The sequence below is a fragment of the Rutidosis leptorrhynchoides genome, chromosome 1 (genome assembly GCF_046630445.1).
Source record: "Rutidosis leptorrhynchoides isolate AG116_Rl617_1_P2 chromosome 1, CSIRO_AGI_Rlap_v1, whole genome shotgun sequence".
In the NCBI taxonomy this organism is placed as follows: domain Eukaryota; kingdom Viridiplantae; phylum Streptophyta; class Magnoliopsida; order Asterales; family Asteraceae; genus Rutidosis; species Rutidosis leptorrhynchoides.
This window is the reverse complement of record NC_092333.1, coordinates 341,849,273-341,857,369: the sequence shown is the minus strand read 5'-3', so window position 1 is coordinate 341,857,369 and position 8,097 is coordinate 341,849,273.

Sequence of the window (8,097 nt, the reverse complement as noted above, 5' to 3'; positions counted from 1 at the left end):
CACGGGCTGCCAAAAGGCTTGGCACGGGCTGCCACTAATTTCCACAGGCTGCCACTTGATCAAGTACACGGGCACTCTCCACGGCCACTCAAATCAAACGGGTGGTTTGCACGGCCCACCAAGGTATTTACACGGGCACTCCCTACAGGCTGCCCAGATTTCTACAGCCACTTGCCACGGGCTGCCAGGCACAGATTGCCCTATAAATATGCCCATTTGTATCTCATTTAAAATCATCTTCCAACAATGAAATCATCAAATTCATATTATTTCAAGTTAGATTTTAGTTAGTTAGTAGTTAGAAGTTAGTTTTACGAAGGATACTCTCGAGTCTCTGCAATATCAGATGAATATTTCTGTACGCACCACTTTTCAGGTTCTAATTTAAACGTTCTTTTTATTTAAACATGTATTGTTATTATCTATGTTTGAATATGCGTTTTAATATTACCCTGCGTGCATAAACTATTCGAATGTTACCACAATAGAAACTTAAGCTAGTGTAGTTATGTAAATATAGTACGATTACTGTTGTTATGCTGAATCTGTGACTCCGACAAGTTTGTATGCTATAATCTTAAGGATTGACCAACTTAGGTTGTGATCGAGACATGTCCACCTATATGAAATTAGCTACTTCATAGGATTAAGACCCTCGTTTATACTGTATTTGAAGATTCTATGAACTCGGTACGGCTGATATTCCCGAGAGGTATCCAATACACTTTTAGGACACAGAACCTAGGAATTGAGACATGAATGACCTAGTGTGCATAATAACTGACCCCGAGAGACATCTTATTATCTGTTATGACATGTTTAGCTGCACTCAATGGTATGACTAACCCTATTGCATGTTCTTATCTAATGTTGCTTAGGATTGCTAGTATTAAATATTGTATGCACCTTGCCCATGTTCTTATCTATTTCATAAGTCATCTTAACACTGTAATGTCGTATAATAGTTAGGGTATTATGATCTATTATAGTATGATGACAGGTTTGTTAGTACTTTTATTTGTTTTGTAACCTTAACCCGGCAGGCTCTTCCTGCTAGTGACTGTGTTTACTCAACATAGCGCGATATTATTACGTTCCCCCAAACAGATAACTAGGGTTAGGATTAGAGCTTAACTGCCAACAACACCTGGTGCTTTACTGAGGATAACCTCTAAAGTATAGACACAATCCATTAGTGTAATCTGAGTGACATATCTGTCTTTCCTCAACGAGACCTCTGAGAGATCAAAGACCAATAATATTGCATGATTGGCTCCTCCGATCAGATCATCATTATCCTAACTACAGGTTTAATTACCGGATAACTACCTTTCGCTAGCCTAAGCCTAGATCTTGGTCAACATTCCCTCAATTAGGACCATTAATTCTAAAACAACTACTATCTTTTATCCAGTCAGTTTCATTCAGAAAATTTATACGTTTGAAATTCAATTCATTAAACCATTCAAAAACATGACCCTAGGTTAACTTACACTTTCTACCCTTGGAAAGTTAAAAGTGAATTCAGGCCCCTCTGTTACAAATAAAAAATCATGTCACTGCCTACCGAGACTCGTTCGGATGACCTCGTTATTCGTTAAACGTAACCGTCTATTTTGATGATATCAGTTTCAAAGAAGATGGCAAGAGTTAATTAAGAATTATGACTGTGAAATCAGGTATCATCTGGGTAAAGCGAATGTTATGGCTGATGCTCTGAGTTGTAAAAGATCCATAAAAATGTGAAGTTTATGCGAATTGAGATTGTAGCTGATTTAGTGGGTCGTTTAAAGATAACTCAACTAGAAGCCTTGAGGGATGAAAATCTAAAATTTGAGCTAATGGTGATAATAAAATAGGATATGATTGATTGTTCTCGAGGACTAGATCACGACCGAGTCTGGGTACCCTTGCTTGCAAGATTGAGGGATTTAATCCTAAACGAAGCTCACAAGTCTAGATTATTTTTTTATATGGATAGTACGAAGATGCATCATGTCTGAAAGTGTTGTATTGGTGGCCTACAATGAAAACAAATATAGCATAAATCGTGGAAAAGTGTTATATTTGCACCCAAGTGAAAGTGAAACGCCCAAAACCTTATGGGTTGTTACGTCAATTAGAAATTATAGAGTGGAAATGGGAGCATATAACGATCGATTTTGTGACGATATTGCCCCAAACCCAGAAGGGAAATGACATGATCTGGGTGATCATGGACCGTTTGACAAAGTGCACATTTCTTAGCCACCAGTGAGACATCTTCGTGACTAAGCTCAGTTGTATATAATAGAATAGTGTCAAGACATGGGATACCATTGGTATTTGTATCACATTGAGATTCGAGTTTTGTGTCTAACTTCTGGAAGAGTCTAGAAGAGAATTTAGGTACTCGTGTAAACCATAATACAAACTTATGATTCTCAAGCCGATGGTCAAAGTGAAAGAACTATTTAGACCTTAGAGGATATGTTAAGAGCTTGTGTCTTAGAATACGGTGGATCATGGTATTCTCATCTACCATTGATATATTTTGCCTACAATAATTCATATCATTCTAGTATTGGCATGTCGCCCTATGAAATCGTGTTGGTTAGAAGTTGGTGAGAAACAATATGCAGGTCATGAGATGGTTTAGAAAACTGCAGGGTAAGTTGCAATAGGTAGTGAAAAGTAAAAAGGCACCAGAGATAGACAAAAGATGTATGCAGATCTCATCGATTACCAGTGATGTTTGTCAAAGGTTAGCGTGTTTATTTAATAGTATCACCCTAGAAATTTGTAATTCGGTTTGGCAAGCGAGGAAAACTGGCACCGAGATAAATTAGTCCCTTCAGTATTCGACAAGTGTTAAACGACCAAACAGTGATATACTCAATGTATGTTATCTCTGAAAGTGTAAAGTTGATGATGAAAGTCAAACTATACCTCCTCAGGATTTGAAAGTGGATACAAGTAAGAAGTTAGTGGAGGAACCTGTTAAAATCTTAGACTATAAAAGTGAACAAGTTGTGCAGGAAATAAATTTCCAATGGTGCTAGTGAAGTGAAAGCATAGTTTGGGTGCAAACCTAATGTGGGAGACCGAAGATTTAATGAAATCCAGATACACTCATCTGTCTAACTGTGACCAGATTCCAAGGATAGAATCTTCTTAAGGAGGTAGATTTGTAACAACCAGGATTTAGGCATATTGGAAATGACCCTATTACCCTTAGTTAATATTAATCTTTTAATATAAGTGATATATAATTATGTGTTTTATAATTATATGTGTATGGGATAATGTGCGTTTTGTGACAAGGGTCACAGAACATATTTTCTATTGTGAATTGGACCTTGTTAGGACCGTCTAATGAGGTCCTTCACATGAAGTAACCCCTTATGTTTAAAACAGCTTATTCATTTTCATTTTCCTCTTTTAGAAACTAAAAACAAACGCACCCTAACTCTCTAAATCTCAAAACCTTAGAACCTTTGATTCTTGTTTTTGTGCTTAATTGAGTTGTGAAATCAGTTACCAACGATCAAACAAGGTATTTTTATGTCGATTTCATGTTATAATAAGTGACTAAATGTGATTGGCTTAGGTTTTGTACTAAGAAGGTTCTTGATCAAATCTTGGTTCTAATGTGTTTTCTTTGTCAAAATGATATTAGTACTAGTTTATACATGTGTTGTGGATGTTTTCTGAACAATTTTAGTGTCAAAACAAGCTCAAAATGAGAACTGGAGTGTTGAACTCGTGAAACACGCTGCTACTATAGATGAATAGGATTCGTACGGATGCAGACTGAAACCGTACAGATAAAATGTAACCGTACGGATAGGAGTGCAACCGTGTGGATGTGGTTGTAAGCGTACATATATAGATCTCATGGACCTGTACAGATAGCTCTTGGATCTGTACGGATGGGACTTAGATTCGTACGGATAGCTTGTATCTGTATGGATGTTTATTAGAAGAGTGTATTTCATTAAGTTTTATTTTTATTCCGTTATGCTGCCCAAGTGTCTAATTTATGCTTAGAACACTGTATTGACTTTTTATGGTGTTCTCAGGTGATAAAGGAAAGGTTATGGCTTAGTGAAATAAGACAATTGAGTATAATATTTTTAGGTGAGTGAGAATATCCTTATGAATATGGTTATACAGTGACAAATGTTGTATAGTGTAATGACCAGTTCCATGCTTATGCTTAGATTACGTTATGAGTCGGCGAGCAGTGCAGTGCTTCTATGTGACTATGAATACACCTAGAGCTAACTTCGTGGTTTCGTTCTGATGTAAGAGATCAACCCTATCAACCTTGGTGTCTTTCGGGTGATAGTGTGTTAGGTCCAAGAATTACTGAAAGGTGGTATAGTTTAAGTGATAAGTGTGTCACGTCAGGGACACTATAGTAGTGATTCAGTAATAGGGATTATCGATAAACTCTAGCCCGATCAGCTAGTGGTTGAAGGCCCGGCCAGACCGCCGGTCCACTTGTATTATGCTCAATATGTTAATGATCTGATCCTTAAGATGTGTGTATAGCTTATAGTGATGCCCAACTAGATATTTCCATTCACTTAGCAGTGCGTTAAATCCCCTACAGTGTTCTTTCCATGCAGGTGAATTGCTACTTGTTTTGGGTTTTGGCAAGCATGGTTTGAAGTGATGTTTGACGTGAATGAAACTATGATGTTTTATATAAAAAAATATTGTGAACTATTTGTGATTAAGTAACACTAGTGTTGTAACATTCTGATCTCAGAAACAGCACAGTGGCATGCCGCACCACTTTCTTGCACGTCGTGCCGACAAGCGGGACTGCGTGGCTGTTTTGTAAATTTAAAAATAAGAAGGACCTTGTTGCAATATGCATGTGAACGATTTGGGGAAAACAAAACTGACTTAAGTCAGTCATTATCTTCATTTTCACTCCAACTAAACACCCAATTTAGAGAGAGAAATCTTTGTTAAAGTGAGAAAGCTTCAATTTTGTGAAGAATGAGCTAGTTCATCCCCAAATTGAAGCCAATCCAAGTGTAGCTGCTATCAGCCTTATTCTACACTTATGCTAAACCCTAAATCCGAGTTTATTGTGTTTGATTTCATGAATTGATTAGGGTTTAGGGTGGTGATTTGTTTAAGACCCATTTCCTTGTGAAATTAGGGTTCTTGAGGTGTAAATTGGTTGCATAAACCCTATTTGGTGACTTGAGGTTTTGGATGACAAATTGTATGATTAAAAGTCTTGCTTGTGTTTAAAAATCACTAGTACACTTATGAATTAGTAATGTGAGTGTTAGTGTTAACTTGATTTTGGGTGTAAAACCCCAATTTGGGTCAAAAATGGGTTTGGTGGTAAAATGGGTCAAGAAGTACTTCAAGTACTTGACTGTGGGTCACACTTTGGTGAAATTGGGTCATAATCACTAGCCACTACTGATTAAGTGTGTTAAGGTCTTGGTTTTACCTAGTTTTGGTGATTAAAGTGCAATTTGGGTTAAAATTGCACTTGTATGTTTTGGGTCAAGCTATGCGTGTTCATAGCTTAGGTTTGTGCTTGTATGCTAGGTGAATTGCTTTCGGATCGATTGTGAAGCACTAGCTCGTGTTAAAACTCCTCAAATGGATCAAGGTGAGTGGAGTATTTATATGTGTATACATATATATAAGTTGCTTGCTTATAGCTGAAGTGGCGAGTAACACCGGGCGTAAGGATTCACTATTCGTTGGCCACATGTTTTGTGGCGAGTGACATTCGGGCGTAAGGTTCACTCTTTGTTGGTCACTTGATGCAAGGTGGTGAGTGATATCCGTAAGGTTTCACTCTTCAGGTGACCACGTTTGCGGTTTGAGGTGTGGCGAGTGTTAATCACTCTGCGGCGGCAACACGGTGCGTTCCAATGTGGAAAGTGTCATCTAACGGTTTCACTTTTCGGAAACCACATTCGGAATACATGTTATACTATGTGTTATAATGTGTGTACTTGATGGTACCATCCGAAAGGCTCCTTCGTTGGCCACGTGCATGTGTTGATAGTGTTAGTTCATTTGATGACTAAGCACTATTGAGTATGGTTAACCATATTGTGTGTTGTAGTGTAGCGTGTTATAATGTAGTTGTATACTTTTTGATGTTAGCTTGTATGCGGTTATGTGTAAGTCGATACGAGTACAAAAATGAGTAATAACCCCAAGTAGAGGCTGGTACGATTCAATTCAACATTTTGTTCGTTTGGGTTTGATTGTGTCGTAGCTCTATGCATATAAGTATTTCACTCACTAAGCATGTTGCTTACTCCCTCGTTGTTTATCTTTTTATAGATTCAAGCGCCGCAAGGGACAAGGTAAGTCTTTGGAGTACCTTCGGAATGGGATTGCTTTTGGTACTAAGCCCGAAAGATCATGCTCTATTTTGGGTCAAATTATTGTATTTTGGGTCGAAGTAAACACTTAACATTTCATGGGTCGTGTAGCACTCGTGGTCAAATAATTTATGATAATGGTTGTATGTTGTGTTAACTTGTTAACAAAGCTTTTGAAGTATTAAGACTTGTATTGTGTTGATAAAATTGTGTTTGGAATTAAAACAAAACTGCAGCATTGGTGCCAGTAGAATGACACGCCGCGCAACATAAGGGATTTTTAATCCCGGCAATTAACTGGTTTCTTGTCATCTGGCACAGTGGAGTAGCGCGCCGCGCACTTTTCCTACATCTGGTGATTGTCTAACTTTTTTTTTAAAAAAAATGGCATCGATTTTCTGTAATGGTCCGCAGTCATTTCAGGTGGTATCAGAGCATAGTCTAAGGGATTTAGGTGACTTGTGATAGGTGCCTAGATTTCAACTTATTCGTATATGCATTGTGTGCGGGGCTTTTCGGGATACAGGTCAGACCAGGAATTGTTAGTGCCTTAGGGTGTAGGCGAACTAACTAATACTTAGCTATGCGTTGTGTATGTGTAACATCGAGCGAGATAGTTGTTGTACCAACGAGTTTTGATGTGATATGCAAGTGTAACAATGATTGGCCACCATTATTATGGTTGCAAATCATATCGGGCACGTGAAGTACGACAAGTATTGAGAAAGATGGGGATTGTGTGGTGTGTGTGGTTTATTCGTGTTGCGATGCTTAATCTATTTTAAACTTCAAAATGAAGACAAGAAGCGGACCCAATCGTGAAGGTGCAAGTAGAGAGGATGAGTTGACGGAGAGTTATACCGCGGTCTATACCGGGAAGGTCAAAGAAGTCTTCGAAGTGGCGGTTGAGGGACAAATAACCAATATCATAAGGGAGCAAGTGGGTATAGACGTTCAAGCAGAATTTGAAAAGAGGTTTCCTAAACCTCAAGTTGAAGGCAGCGAAGAGGATATCCCTCTTGATCACGAGGTTTAAGGAGATGCAATCAAGAAGGAGTTTAGTTACAAAAACTTCATGAAGACTAAACCTCCTACTTATGCGAGAGACCCCAATCCATTGAAGATTACAAGTTGTATCTCGGATATCGAGGGTTGTTTTCGAACAAGTGAATGCCTACCCGATAAGAAGACGAGACTCGCTACTAGTTTGTTGAGGGGAACCACAAAGACATGGTTAGATGGTAACATTGATATGGTCGGCGAAGATCAAATTGTTGGGTTGTCATGGGAAGATTTCAAGAAGGAATTTTTTTGAGGAATTCTGAACTTAAGCCGATCTTACAAGGTTACGGTATGACTTGCGAAATATGCGATATAGTCTTTGGACTTAAATACCCTCAAGACTACCTTCTTGGAAAAGGCATGATTTTGACCCGAATACATCGGGAATGATCGATTGCTAATTGAGAATTTTTATGAAACGTTGAATGATGATTTGCGTGGAACGATTAGTCTTCAGCAAGTGGACTCGTTTGCTGGGCTTTTCGTGGTGGAAAAGGGTTTCGAGTCGCATGCTCCGAAGGCGGTTGACCATACTTCTAGCAAGAGAAAGTTTAAATCATATGGTGCTCCGAGCAAGAAAGTAAAGAGTACGACTGAGAGTGTTGGTAGTGTAAGGAAAGGTGGTTTCGGAGGTTATACTCCTACTTGTTTAAATAGTGGACAAGGGGATCATATGTCC